This window comes from Argopecten irradians, chromosome 7 (genome assembly GCF_041381155.1).
Source record: "Argopecten irradians isolate NY chromosome 7, Ai_NY, whole genome shotgun sequence".
In the NCBI taxonomy this organism is placed as follows: Eukaryota; Metazoa; Mollusca; class Bivalvia; order Pectinida; family Pectinidae; genus Argopecten; species Argopecten irradians.
In genome coordinates, this window is record NC_091140.1 from 5,715,100 (window position 1) to 5,730,642 (window position 15,543).

At 36.3% G+C, this 15,543-nt stretch overlaps 1 protein-coding gene across 4 annotated transcripts in view; it reads right to left on the minus strand.

Annotated features, from left to right (window-relative positions):
* LOC138327353 (glycine receptor subunit alphaZ1-like) overlaps positions 1-13,562 on the minus strand; it is a 129,521-nt gene extending 115,959 nt beyond the window's left edge. For 2 of the 4 annotated variants that reach the window (XM_069273386.1, XM_069273385.1), the window contains exon 1: positions 13,325-13,561. The gene's annotated coding sequence lies outside the window, so the exon portion shown is untranslated. Of the gene's footprint in view, positions 1-13,324 lie in introns of all 4 variants that reach the window. The other 2 variants (XM_069273381.1, XM_069273387.1) reach the window with 2 other exon arrangements.
* Between the last annotated feature and the right edge of the window lie 1,981 nt (positions 13,563-15,543).

Consider the following 15,543-nt stretch of genomic DNA (forward strand, 5'->3'; position numbering starts at 1 on the left):
ACCGTGTTTAGAGGTTACGTTAGAACATGTTAACCTTCGTAATCGTTATCACCGTGTTTAGAGGTTACGTTAGAACATGTTAACCTTCGTAATCGTTATCACGTGTTTAGAGGTTACGTTAGAACATGTTAACCTTCGTAATCGTTATCACCGTGTTTAGAGGTTACGTTAGAACATGTTAACCTTCGTAATCGTTATCACCGTGTTTAGAGGTTACGTTAGAACATGTTAACCTTCGTAATCGTTATCACCGTGTTTAGAGGTTACGTTAGAACATGTTAACCTTCGTAATCGTTATCACCGTGTTTAGAGGTTACGTTAGAACATGTTAACCTTCGTAATCGTTATCACCGTGTTTAGAGGTTACGTTAGAACATGTTAACCTTCGTAATCGTTATCACCGTGTTTAGAGGTTACGTTAGAACATGTTAACCTTCGTAATCGTTATCACTGTGTTTAGAGGTTACGTTAGAACATGTTAACCTTCGTAATCGTTATCACCGTGTTTAGAGGTTACGTTAGAACATGTTAACCTTCGTAATCGTTATCACCGTGTGTTAGAGGTTACGTTAGAACATGTTAACCTTCGTAATCGTTATCACCGTGTTTAGAGGTTAGTTAGAACATGTTAACCTTCGTAATCGTTATCACCGTGTTTAGAGGTTACGTTAGAACATGTTAACCTTCGTAATCGTTATCACCGTGTTTAGAGGTTACGTTAGAACATGTTAACCTTCGTAATCGTTATCACCGTGTTTAGAGGTTACGTTAGAACATGTTAACCTACGTAATCGTTATCACCGTGTTTAGAGGTTACGTTAGAACATGTTAACCTTCGTAATCGTTATCACCGTGTTTAGAGGTTACGTTAGAACATGTTAACCTTCGTAATCGTTATCACCGTGTTTAGAGGTTACGTTAGAACATGTTAACCTTCGTAATCGTTATCACCGTGTTTAGAGGTTACGTTAGAACATGTTAACCTTCGTAATCGTTATCACCGTGTTTAGAGGTTACGTTAGAACATGTTAACCTTCGTAATCGTTATCACCGTGTTTAGAGGTTACGTTAGAACATGTTAACCTTCGTAATCGTTATCACCGTGTTTAGAGGTTACGTTAGAACATGTTAACCTTCGTAATCGTTATCACCGTGTTTAGAGGTTACGTTAGAACATGTTAACCTTCGTAATCGTTATCACCGTGTTTAGAGGTTACGTTAGAACATGTTAACCTTCGTAATCGTTATCACCGTGTTTAGAGGTTACGTTAGAACATGTTAACCTTCGTAATCGTTATCACCGTGTTTAGAGGTTACGTTAGAACATGTTAACCTTCGTAATCGTTATCACCGTGTTTAGAGGTTAGGTTAGAACATGTTAACCTTCGTAATCGTTATCACCGTGTTTAGAGGTTACGTTAGAACATGTTAACCTTCGTAATCGTTATCACCGTGTTTAGAGGTTACGTTAGAACATGTTAACCTTCGTAATCGTTATCACCGTGTTTAGAGGTTACGTTAGAACATGTTAACCTTCGTTATCGTTATCACCGTGTTTAGAGGTTAGGTTAGAACATGTTAACCTTCGTAATCGTTATCACCGTGTTTAGAGGTTACGTTAGAACATGTTAACCTTCGTAATCGTTATCACCGTGTTTAGAAGTTTCGTTAGAACATGTTAACCTTCGTAATCGTTATCACCGTGTTTAGAGGTTACGTTAGAACATGTTAACCTTCGTAATCGTTATCACCGTGTTTAGAGGTTACGTTAGAACATGTTAACCTTCGTAATCGTTATCACCGTGTTTAGAGGTTACGTTAGAACATGTTAACCTTCGTAATCGTTATCACCGTGTTTAGAGGTTACGTTAGAACATGTTAACCTTCGTAATCGTTATCACCGTGTTTAGAGGTTACGTTAGAACATGTTAACCTTCGTAATCGTTATCACCGTGTTTAGAGGTTACGTTAGAACATGTTAACCTTCGTAATCGTTATCACCGTGTTTAGAGGTTACGTTAGAACATGTTAACCTTCGTAATCGTTATCACCGTGTTTAGAGGTTACGTTAGAACATGTTAACCTTCGTAATCGTTATCACCGTGTTTAGAGGTTACGTTAGAACATGTTAACCTTCGTAATCGTTATCACCGTGTTTAGAGGTTACGTTAGAACATGTTAACCTTCGTAATCGTTATCACCGTGTTTAGAGGTTACGTTAGAACATGTTAACCTTCGTAATCGTTATCACCGTGTTTAGAGGTTACGTTAGAACATGTTAACCTTCGTAATCGTTATCACCGTGTTTAGAGGTTACGTTAGAACATGTTAACCTTCGTAATCGTTATCACCGTGTTTAGAGGTTACGTTAGAACATGTTAACCTTCGTAATCGTTATCACCGTGTTTAGAGGTTACGTTAGAACATGTTAACCTTCGTAATCGTTATCACCGTGTTTAGAGGTTACGTTAGAACATGTTAACCTTCGTAATCGTTATCACCGTGTTTAGAGGTTACGTTAGAACATGTTAACCTTCGTAATCGTTATCACCGTGTTTAGAGGTTACGTTAGAACATGTTAACCTTCGTAATCGTTATCACCGTGTTTAGAGGTTACGTTAGAACATGTTAACCTTCGTAATCGTTATCACCGTGTTTAGAGGTTACGTTATATTATTACATGTTAACCTTCGTAATCGTTATCACCGTGTTTAGAGGTTGCGTTAGAACATGTTAACCTTCGTAATCGTTATCACCGTGTTTAGAGGTTACGTTAGAACATGTTAACCTACGTAATCGTTATCACCGTGTTTAGAGGTTACGTTAGAACATGTTAACCTACGTAATCGTTATCACCGTGTTTAGAGGTTAGGTTAGAACATGTTAACCTTCGTAATCGTTATCACCGTGTTTAGAGGTTACGTTAGAACATGTTAACCTTCGTAATCGTTATCACCGTGTTTAGAGGTTACGTTAGAACATGTTAACCTTCGTAATCGTTATCACCGTGTTTAGAGGTTACGTTAGAACATGTTAACCTTCGTAATCGTTATCACCGTGTTTAGAGGTTACGTTAGAACATGTTAACCTTCGTAATCGTTATCACCGTGTTTAGAGGTTACGTTAGAACATGTTAACCTTCGTAATCGTTATCACCGTGTTTAGAGGTTACGTTAGAACATGTTAACCTTCGTAATCGTTATCACCGTGTTTAGAGGTTACGTTAGAACATGTTAACCTTCGTAATCGTTATCACCGTGTTTAGAGGTTACGTTAGAACATGTTAACCTTCGTAATCGTTATCACCGTGTTTAGAGGTTACGTTAGAACATGTTAACCTTCGTAATCGTTATCACCGTGTTTAGAGGTTACGTTAGAACATGTTAACCTTCGTAATCGTTATCACCGTGTTTAGAGGTTACGTTAGAACATGTTAACCTTCGTAATCGTTATCACCGTGTTTAGAGGTTAGGTTAGAACATGTTAACCTTCGTAATCGTTATCACCGTGTTTAGAGGTTACGTTAGAACATGTTAACCTTCGTAATCGTTATCACCGTGTTTAGAGGTTACGTTAGAACATGTTAACCTTCGTAATCGTTATCACCGTGTTTAGAGGTTACGTTATATTATTACATGTTAACCTTCGTAATCGTTATCACCGTGTTTAGAGGTTACGTTAGAACATGTTAACCTTCGTAATCGTTATCACCGTGTTTAGAGGTTACGTTAGAACATGTTAACCTTCGTAATCGTTATCACCGTGTTTAGAGGTTACGTTAGAACATGTTAACCTTCGTAATCGTTATCACCGTGTTTAGAGGTTTCGTTAGAACATGTTAACCTTCGTAATCGTTATCACCGTGTTTAGAGGTTACGTTAGAACATGTTAACCTTCGTAATCGTTATCACCGTGTTTAGAGGTTACGTTAGAACATGTTAACCTTCGTAATCGTTATCACCGTGTTTAGAGGTTACGTTAGAACATGTTAACCTTCGTAATCGTTATCACCGTGTTTAGATGTTTCGTTAGAACATGTTAACCTTCGTAATCGTTATCACCGTGTTTAGAGGTTACGTTAGAACATGTTAACCTTCGTAATCGTTATCACCGTGTTTAGAGGTTACGTTAGAACATGTTAACCTTCGTAATCGTTATCACCGTGTTTAGAGGTTACGTTAGAACATGTTAACCTTCGTAATCGTTATCACCGTGTTTAGAGGTTACGTTAGAACATGTTAACCTTCGTAATCGTTATCACCGTGTTTAGAGGTTACGTTAGAACATGTTAACCTTCGTAATCGTTATCACCGTGTTTAGAGGTTACGTTAGAACATGTTAACCTTCGTAATCGTTATCACCGTGTTTAGAGGTTACGTTAGAACATGTTAACCTTCGTAATCGTTATCACCGTGTTTAGAGGTTACGTTAGAACATGTTAACCTTCGTAATCGTTATCACCGTGTTTAGAGGTTACGTTAGAACATGTTAACCTTCGTAATCGTTATCACCGTGTTTAGAGGTTACGTTAGAACATGTTAACCTTCGTAATCGTTATCACCGTGTTTAGAGGTTACGTTAGAACATGTTAACCTTCGTAATCGTTATCACCGTGTTTAGAGGTTACGTTAGAACATGTTAACCTTCGTAATCGTTATCACCATGTTTAGAGGTTACGTTAGAACATGTTAACCTTCGTAATCGTTATCACCGTGTTTAGAGGTTACGTTAGAACATGTTAACCTTCGTAATCGTTATCACCGTGTTTAGAGGTTACGTTAGAACATGTTAACCTTCGTAATCGTTATCACCGTGTTTAGAGGTTACGTTAGAACCGCGTTAAGGTTACGTTAGAACTTGTTAACCTTCGTAATCGTTATCACCGTGTTTAGAGGTTACGTTAGAACATGTTAACCTTCGTAATCGTTATCACTGTGTTTAGAGGTTACGTTAGAACATGTTAACCTTCGTAATCGTTATCACCGTGTTTAGAGGTTACGTTAGAACATGTTAACCTTCGTAATCGTTATCACTGTGTTTAGAGGTTACGTTAGAACATGTTAACCTTCGTAATCGTTATCACCGTGTTTAGAGGTTACGTTAGAACATGTTAACCTTCGTAATCGTTATCACCGTGTTTAGAGGTTACGTTAGAACATGTTAACCTTCGTAATCGTTATCACCGTGTTTAGAGGTTACGTTAGAACATGTTAACCTTCGTAATCGTTATCACCGTGTTTAGAGGTTACGTTAGAACATGTTAACCTTCGTAATCGTTATCACCGTGTTTAGAGGTTACGTTAGAACATGTTAACCTTCGTAATCGTTATCACCGTGTTTAGAGGTTACGTTAGAACATGTTAACCTTCGTAATCGTTATCACCGTGTTTAGAGGTTACGTTAGAACATGTTAACCTTCGTAATCGTTATCACCGTGTTTAGAGGTTACGTTAGAACATGTTAACCTTCGTAATCGTTATCACCGTGTTTAGAGGTTACGTTAGAACATGTTAACCTTCGTAATCGTTATCACCGTGTTTAGAGGTTACGTTATATTATTACATGTTAACCTTCGTAATCGTTATCACCGTGTTTAGAGGTTACGTTAGAACATGTTAACCTTCGTAATCGTTATCACCGTGTTTAGAGGTTACGTTAGAACATGTTAACCTACGTAATCGTTATCACTGTGTTTAGAGGTTACGTTATATTATTACATGTTAACCTTCGTAATCGTTATCACCGTGTTTAGAGGTTACGTTAGAACATGTTAACCTTCGTAATCGTTATCACCGTGTTTAGAGGTTACGTTAGAACATGTTAACCTTCGTAATCGTTATCACCGTGTTTAGAGGTTACGTTAGAACATGTTAACCTTCGTAATCGTTATCACCGTGTTTAGAGGTTACGTTAGAACATGTTAACCTTCGTAATCGTTATCACCGTGTTTAGAGGTTGCGTTAGAACATGTTAACCTTCGTAATCGTTATCACCGTGTTTAGAGGTTACGTTAGAACATGTTAACCTTCGTAATCGTTATCACCGTGTTTAGAGGTTACGTTAGAACATGTTAACCTTCGTAATCGTTATCACCGTGTTTAGAGGTTACGTTAGAACATGTTAACCTTCGTAATCGTTATCACCGTGTTTAGAGGTTACGTTAGAACATGTTAACCTTCGTAATCGTTATCACCGTGTTTAGAGGTTACGTTAGAACATGTTAACCTTCGTAATCGTTATCACTGTGTTTAGAGTTTAGGTTAGAACATGTTAACTTTCGTAATCGTTATCACTGTGTTTAGAGGTTACGTTAGAACATGTTAACCTACGTAATCGTTATCATTGTGTTTAGAGGTTACGTTAGAACATGTTAACCTTCGTAATCGTTATCACCGTGTTTAGAGGTTACGTTAGAACATGTTAACCTTCGTAATCGTTATCATCGTGTTTAGAGGTTACGTTAGAACATATTAACCTACGTAATCGTTATCACCGTTTTTAGAGGTTAGGTTAGAACATGTTAACCTTCGTAATCGTTATCACCGTGTTTAGAGGTTACGTTAGAACATGTTAACCTTCGTAATCGTTATCACCGTGTTTAGAGGTTACGTTAGAACATGTTAACTTTCGTAATCGTTATCACTGTGTTTAGAGGTTAATGGTTATGAGGATCCCATTTGGCAGCAGGCTTCGTGAGTATTGTCTTCTCTCTCGTTTGATGACAGAGAAAACAAATGTACATTTCTGTATCTATAACTGTTATGATCCAACGCCAACAGCATCAGTACCGAGATAACAGACGAATTTACTGTCATCCTAGCCTAGCGAGATAATAAATAGGAAGGCTCGGTCCTGTTAGCACTATAGCTTACGTGGAGTGACGAATAACTATTAATGTACACACTCAAATGGGGTTCATATTACTGTTAACTGTAAAATAAAAGTCTACCGTATATTATTTTATCTTTAAATTTACTAAATGCAGAGGTATGATCAATGAGATAAAAACTGTATTTATAAAACGATCAATTCTGTATGTTACACTAATAACTCTCGTCAATGTTTACCCTTATCATTCCTAAACATTGAATTTGCAATAATACAGGTACAACTCCATATCATCCGCTTTATATATAAGATGTGTTTTTTGTTTTGTTGTTTGTTTGTTTGTTTGGTTTTTTTTTTTTTTTTTTTTTTGAAAGACAAGACCAACCAACAATGGATGATCAAAGGGATTTACCACATACATATTACATTATTATGTATTGATTTATAGAATATAATATTATACTTATAATATTATATTTTATTATACTTATAATATTATATTTGTGGTTCAAGGAACTACCGTGTGCGCAGCTCACAGTATTAACAGAATTATGTTACTTAACTCACTGTTATTAAGGAGTATTAGATACCACAACATTGTATAACTTGTTTTATTTCGTATTTTTTATTTACATCGTATACGAGAGTAACATTCCTCATAAAATGTAGAATGTGATAAAATAGAAAATACATTGGAAACATTACATACGACTGGTAGTGTAACATGGACACGAAACAGGTCGGTTTCTAAAATCAATGAAATGACGAGATGTTTGGAGGAGCACATCTATTACTAAAATAAGGGAAGAAATCGATAGACACTAAAACTATTTTACCACTAGGAAAACCGTGATGTTGGACATAACACTGGTACTGATTACCATATTACACAATGCATTAATTTAGACGACTGAACACTACAGATAATGGTCAGCTGTACTGTTTATTGTACGTAGATACGGTGTATTACTAACACCGGTCTGACCAAGAATTTGGTTTACAATTTCCTTTCATAATTTTACAGTGTTATCAATAATTGTAAAGTGACTTATATAAACATCTTTTCCTCTAAACATGTGCCTTTGAATGATTTCCACAGCTTACTCTATCGAACCTTATACATATATAGTTTACCGAAGAAAAAAAGCATGTCATATGTCACATATATAATCTAGGGTTGTTATCGGAGACATGTATCACAAAACCATTACGTTGTTACGCTTTTGAATTGGAAATGTTTCAAATGAAACGTTTTGAAACAGTTAACAGGCATGTATCTCCTGAAAGATATACGAAATGTCATATGGTTATAAATAGACCTGACTTGACCATCATTTGTAATTACGATTTTCTTGGCTAACTTTATGACTTTCTCCTTGGAGGCTGCTTTATCAGTAGAGATAGGCCAATACATATTTAAAATCGTGTTTGAAGTTATGATGCTATCTGCTTCCTGTCAGCGACAGTTTAGTAAAAGTCTTTGCAGTCCTTTGACTGAAAAAGCATGCTAATCAGAGAGCGCCACCTGCATCATTAGACGTTTGTAGAACGGCCTAGGAATCTATCTAATAAGATATATGTACCAGCGTTTAGCCAGCACAGTCTCTTGGCATGCCTTGATTTAATAAGGAAGACATCAAGAACCCCTGAGAAATTGATGCCATCAATTGTGTTCAATTTAACATTACATTGGGAACAGTTGGTATTATAGCGTATATACAGCAGTGGATGGCTGATTAGGTGTGCTCTAAACAATCTCTATATTCTACTTCTCTTGTACATATTGTAGCAGGAAACGAAGTTATTTAAAGGTAAAAATGTATCATGTATAAATGATTTACTGCGAAAGACGTTATTTGTACAAGGTCGAGTTGTATCTCGTACACCAAAGGAAATGCACCGACTTTGGTTATATAAGGGAACATTGAAATTTAAAAAAAAAAGATTTTAAAAAATCTTGAAAGATAGACGATTAAGTAAGATTTAGTTTCGTCATCAGAAAGGTATTTTATCAGCGATTTTTAGTTCTGTATTGGAGCCCTATAATCTTGAAATTTACATAATGTATACTTTCTTTATCAAAGCTACGTCAGTTAGTTCCTGTGGTATAATTTCTATTCTGAATTAATATTGATGTAATAATACTGTATAATTTGCATTTTATATAGGTTTGACAGTTTCATCAAAATAAATCTTGAAAGATAGACGATTAAGTAAGATTTAGTTTCGTCATCAGAAAGGTATTTTATCAGCGATTTTTAGTTCTGTATTGGAGCCCTATAATCTTGAAATTTACATAATGTATACTTTCTTTATCAAAGCTACGTCAGTTAGTTCCTGTGGTATAATTTCTATTCTGAATTAATATTGATGTAATAATACTGTATAATTTGCATTTTATATAGGTTTGACAGTTTCATCAAAATAGAATGCAGTTATATGATATTATATTCCATATATCCAAGCGACAACCCCACGCAAACTAAATACCTTATGCTGCCAAAACGATCTAAGGTCCAGCGTTTTATTGCTATAGGTCTATGGAAAATAGACAGCTGAACGTTATATACACCACGATGTCCTATTGACCACCATTGGCCACGTTATGTAATGTAACGATTTGTCCTACCATCAATGAGAGGTCAATGTTTGAATCAGTGAGAGTAATGAGACCTCATTAGACTTAACAGCTTTACAATGTCAACAAATAGCCTACGCCAATGCTGTTGACCGGCGATAGCTAGGATTCGCTGACCACTGTCCACTGCCAGAGGCTTCATATATATATATTTGCACGAGGTGAAGTGATGAGATTGTGATACACCACTTTAAGGAATGGACCAATAGAAATAGAAAAGTACATCGAAACCATGACGACGGATTTTAAAAATTCATATTAAATGTTTTAAACTGCTCATGTTATTGCATAGTAGCAAACATATTTTTTAATATTAAGTATACCTGGATCTATTCCTGCGCATGGGATAATCGACTGTGTGTCACGGTCGCTACTTATTTTATCATACATACAATCCTTTTGACACTGTCACTGTGTTAAAAGACAATTGTTAAAGTAACAGGGCGAAAATTTTAACACGTTATTTTTTCTTCAGTTATCTATTGAAAACCATGTGGTTTGATGAATAAAGCTGTGGAAACCATTCAAATGGACAGACAAACATATATGATGCCTTATAAACAAAGTTATATCACAGAATGTATACACTGAAAAAAATCATTTTTATCTCTTATCTGTACTTGTAAAATCAAAACCATGCATTTTTATCTCTTATCTGTACTTGTAAAATCAAAACCATGCATTTTTATCTCTTATCTGTACTTGTAAAATCAAAACCATGCATTGTATGTATTGTAATTCTCAAAATGTTGGTAATTTTTATGATGAATAAAATATTAAAAGTTCTTCTTAATTCGTGAGTATGAAAATTACGGCACATTAAACATTAACGATATTTTAATAATTACACCATGATATAAATAGTACCTTGTTTGCTACAATTTCCATATAACGGATATTGCAGTTGGAATTACACAGGCAATATTTCTTCAAGAGACTTTCACCTGAATTTCACGTAGAAAAAATAAGTTACTCGTGAATTTCACATGAATTTCACGTGGAAAAGCATGTGAATTTTCACGTGAAAAAAATCTGTGAAATTCACTTGTTTTCCCCAGTTCACGTGACGTGAAATTCACGTGGAGATATATATATTGTCCACAGGGGGTCAACTCAATGAAAATGGATGTTGCCATACATTTTTCTGTATTTGGTGGATGGACTGATGAGTATATATGACAGTCATGTGATTTTTTTCAGAAAATACGAGATTTGAAAAATTATTAAAAAATCGGGATATTTACTATAAAACAGAGAAAGGGACGACAGTCGCCATATTGGATTTTTTACCCCCACCTCGATTAAAGTTATTTTTTCACAATAGAGTGAATCAATCTTTTTTCCTAGAGTCATAGTCATGCATCAGTCCTCTGATAATCCATAATCACAAACGTACCATGCAAAAGCATATAAACGATGTTTATATAGTCGAACGCAGTATTTTAATCCAAAATTACCGGCGCTTTCTGACTTGTGACATCGAAAGCAACGTCCTAGTGGAGAGCGATTAGAGTGACTTCCCCTGCAGAGTAATTCAATCGGTTTAGTCAGAGATATTCCGATACATTTTATATTCAAATTTTCCGCGAAAACAAACGTATCGGAATATCTCTGACTAAACCGATTGAATTACTCTTTGTTTCTGACAACACGCTTACGTTGTCAAAATATAATAAACAAGAGGCCCAGAGGGCCTGTACCACTCACCTGGTTTGTAATGCCAAGTAATGTTCTGAATACAGGTTCATTGTTTCTTTTCTGAAGGAATTTTAATATTAACCTCTAAATCCCCTATTGGGCCCCACCCCTCCAGCCCCCGGGGGGCCAGAGCCAAAATTTATACAAATTCTGTTCCCCCTCCCCCAAGGTGCTTGTGGCCAAATTTGGTTACAATCCATACAGAACTCTATGACTAGTAGCGATTTAAAGGATTTACTTCTATTTCCCCTATTGGGCCCTGCCCCTCCTGCCCCCGGGGTGTCAGAGCCAAAATTTATACAAGTTCTGTTCCCCTTTCCCCAAGGATGCTTCTGGCCAAATTTGGTTATAATCCATGCAGAACTCTATGACTAGTAGCAATTTATAGGATTTACCTCTATTTCCCCTATTGGGCCCCGCCCCTCCTGCCCCCGGGGGGTCAGAGCCAAAATTTATACAAGTTCTGTTCCCCTTCCCCAAAGGATGTTTGTGGCCAAATTAGGTTACAATCCATGCATAACTCTATGACTAGTAGCGATTTATAGGATTTACCTCTATTTCCCCTATTGCGCCCCGCCACTCCTGCCCCCAGGGGACCAGAGCCAAAATTTATTAAAGTTCTGTTCCCCTTCCCCCAAGGATATGTGTGGCCAAATTTGGTTACATTCCATTCAAAACTCTATGACTAGTAGCAATTTATAGGATTTACCTCTATTTCCCCTATTGGGCCCCGCCCCTCCTGCCCCCGGGGGATCAGAGCCAAAATTTATACAAGTTCTGTTCCCCTTCCCCCAAGGATGTTTGTGGCCAAATTTGGTTACAATCCATGCAGAACTCTATGACTAGTAGCGATTTATAGGATTTACCTCTATTTCCCCTATTGGGCCCCGCCCCTCCTGCCCCCAGGGGACCAGAGCCAAAATTTATACAAGTTCTGTTCCCCTTCCCCCAAGGATGTTTGTGGCCAAATTTGGTTACATTCCATTCAGAACTCTATGACAAGTAGCGATTTAAAGGATTTACCTCTATTTCCCCTATTGGGCCCCGCCCCTCCTGCGCCTGGGGGATCAGAGCCAAAATTTATACAAGTTCTGTTCCCCTTCCCCCAAGGATGTTTGTGGCCAAATTTGGTTACAATCCATGCAGAACTCTAGCACAAGTAGCGATTTATAGGATTTACCTCTATTTCCCCTATTGGGCCCCGCCCCTCCTGCCCCCGGGGTGTCAGAGCCAAAATTTATACAAGTTCTGTTCCCCCTCCCCCAAGGATGTTTGTGACCAAATTTGGTTACAATCCATCCAGAACTCTATGACTAGTAGCGATTTAAAGGAAATGTTGACGGACGGACGGACGACGGACGCCGCGCCATGACATAAGCTCACCGGCCCTTCGGGCCAGGTGAGCTAAAAATCGTTTAGTAATTTCAATACGAGATATTTCACCAATAGTAATTAAAACTAGCTATACGTTATCTAGGATTTTGGTGTCAAAATTGATTGCGGATACACCGTTTCTCTAGATGTCGGCAAAGACACCAGTAATACACAAAATGTACCTATGTATTTCACTAACATCGATTTTATACCAAAGCTGTGTGCGTTATGAACATAGAGCCGACTCGATATTCTCTAGTATTTTTTTCTTTCTAAATTCCATGACACACCGCAGCTGATATGTTTCTCTAAACATTTTGTAAAGACACATTATGGTATTCTGTAATATTTTGTTTTGCAGTATCAACTTGATTACCAATTCTATAGTGATTTATTTTTCGCATTCTATCATTTTGACATGATGATTTGGGATGTCCTAAAATCACAGGTTCGCAGTCATAATACTATTTGGACGAGCTAAAATATAATGTAACTGTTACTCATAAACCATCCGCATCAACGCCATGTATCTGCATGATACATGATGATTTGCTGTGGTTGTGTATAAAGTACATATCGCATATAATTAATGATGTTTATCAATGTCTTTTTTAGGAACACGCACGTGTATAGGAAGTGCTCATTTTGCCTGTAGTGTGTTTTTCTTAGTGCAGGTTTTGCTATACCCTGCTGTCTGATACAACATGGTATGAACTTTCCCACCTTTTACCCTCTCATTCACTACAACATAATACACGTTACTGCTATAACACTCTGGGTACTTACCTTTGAATAGTCGTACATTAATCCAACATCACAACATCACTGACCACGAGGTGTAAACAATGGCCTTTTTCTTCCAAATGTCTGACCATTCCCTCACGTGCTGGCCGTGTAAGAACGGGCCAGAGAATCGTATTTGATCCCGATTAGATTATCTCAAGCCCCTGTCATTGAAGTGTATTGGGGTTCCACACGTGTGAGATACTCCACCTCCCGATGCTCAGCCGCTTTCTATTGATGTCGTTCTCACCACTGGCTGCTGATTGCTCATTGGCAGCGGGGGCAGAGTGGAGAATAAGGTATATGTGTTAGATAATAAACATGTGTACACACTTACAATCATACCCACACATCCTTTGTGAAATTTATTAGAATATAAATAGTTTGTATTTACTAAATATATTAAAATAAATATTTACGCGTGAACAACACAAATATTTAACAAGTATTAATCGAAGGTGACTGAAATGCCAGGAAATGAATGACTATTTACAAGTCATTAAGGAAAATGAAGCTTATTCCACGGTTCAAATTTGTTTAATGGCTTTTATCCCCATTTAAATTAATCCTTTCTTTAATATATTCGGATCATATCCTTCGACTGAATGCAATGGCATTGATTATTACATTTTAAACAAATTTTAATTATATAACCAGATAAATGAATAATTACCTAATGTTAATGAAATGATATACATGTTTGATAAAAACTAAGTTGAATGATTTTTCCTTTTCTATTAGAGAGGATGTTCGTGTTAATTTATTTAGTTTTACCTTTTGCTTCAGATGTAAAACTATTTCCCGTCGATGTGATATCGATGTGTGTAAAGTTTTAGGAGTCTAGGGTTTAGTTCCTGTGGTGTCCTCTAGTAATGGAGGACCTATCGCCTCCTTTGTAATACTATCTCACAGACGCGTCATGAAAAGGACCTCGAGCAGCACACCCTGTCCGCTCACAATATATTGAAAACAAGCAACAAACCTTGGTATGTCCTCAAAGTAGAAGCACAAAGCACTACTATGAATACCAGGCAATGTCGAGTCAAACATCAAGAAAAACATTAAATACTTATTCAAACAATATTTAACATTATTTTTTTATAATGATAGCTCCTCATAAAGATTGGAACATAAACTACTTATTCTGGTACACATTGCAAACAAACCCTAACCCTAAGCTATCCACACACTGCCATCGGTTTCCAGGATAATGTAATGTCATACTTGCTCATAGTAAGTTTAAGCCTGGCCTAGACTTTAAACTGTTTAATGACAGATACCGCGATCAGTGATGTAACTGTTGCTGCTTTTACTCAGCTTCTCAAACATTATTCATGACTATAGTTTCCAACTTAGTTTCTACAATAAGCCTGTACAAATGTAAACGTCATAAACAAATGCAACTTAAATTAACTGCAGAAAATGCAAAAGCATTTGTTACAAAATAACAGCAACACGCCTTCCATTTTTTAAAATGTAAATGTTAAATTCACATCAAACAAACCGCCAACAGCTGTCGCCTATGAAGATGATATTTCCGAAGTAATTTTATTTTCAATGTGTAATTAATTTTAGAAACTGAATATATATTTGCAATTTAATATCAATAACTTAAGAGATGATACACACACGTTTAACGTAGGTATGAATAGTAATGAATAGTAATATGCTTTTGTTGCTAATGTACCATTGTGACCTCCCATTGTACATTGCAGTTCACCTGAATAGATATAAACTCACTTGGTAACTTAGTACTCTATCTGAACGCTACGTCAGGATTGGGCCTCGAACAATTGTTCAAGAAAAGAAGAAGAAAGAAAAAAGAAAGAAAGAAACAAACAAACAAACAAACAAAAAACAAAAAACAAAAAAAAAAAAAACAACAAACAAACAAAAACAAACAAACAAACAAACAAACAAAAAAACAAAAAACAAACAAACAAACAAACAAAAAAAAAACAAACAAAAAAACAAAGAAAAAAACAAACAAACAAACAAACAAAAGAAAGAAAGAAACAAAAAACAAACAAAAAACAAACAAACAAACAAAAAAAAAAGAGAAAGAAAGAAAGAAAGAAACAAACAAACAAACAAATAAACAAACAAAGAAACAAACAAACAAACAAACAAATAAACAAACAAAGAAACAAACAAACAAAGATTAATTACGATATACAGAGAAACCAATTATGTAACACTCAAGGACGATCGGTTTGATGCCA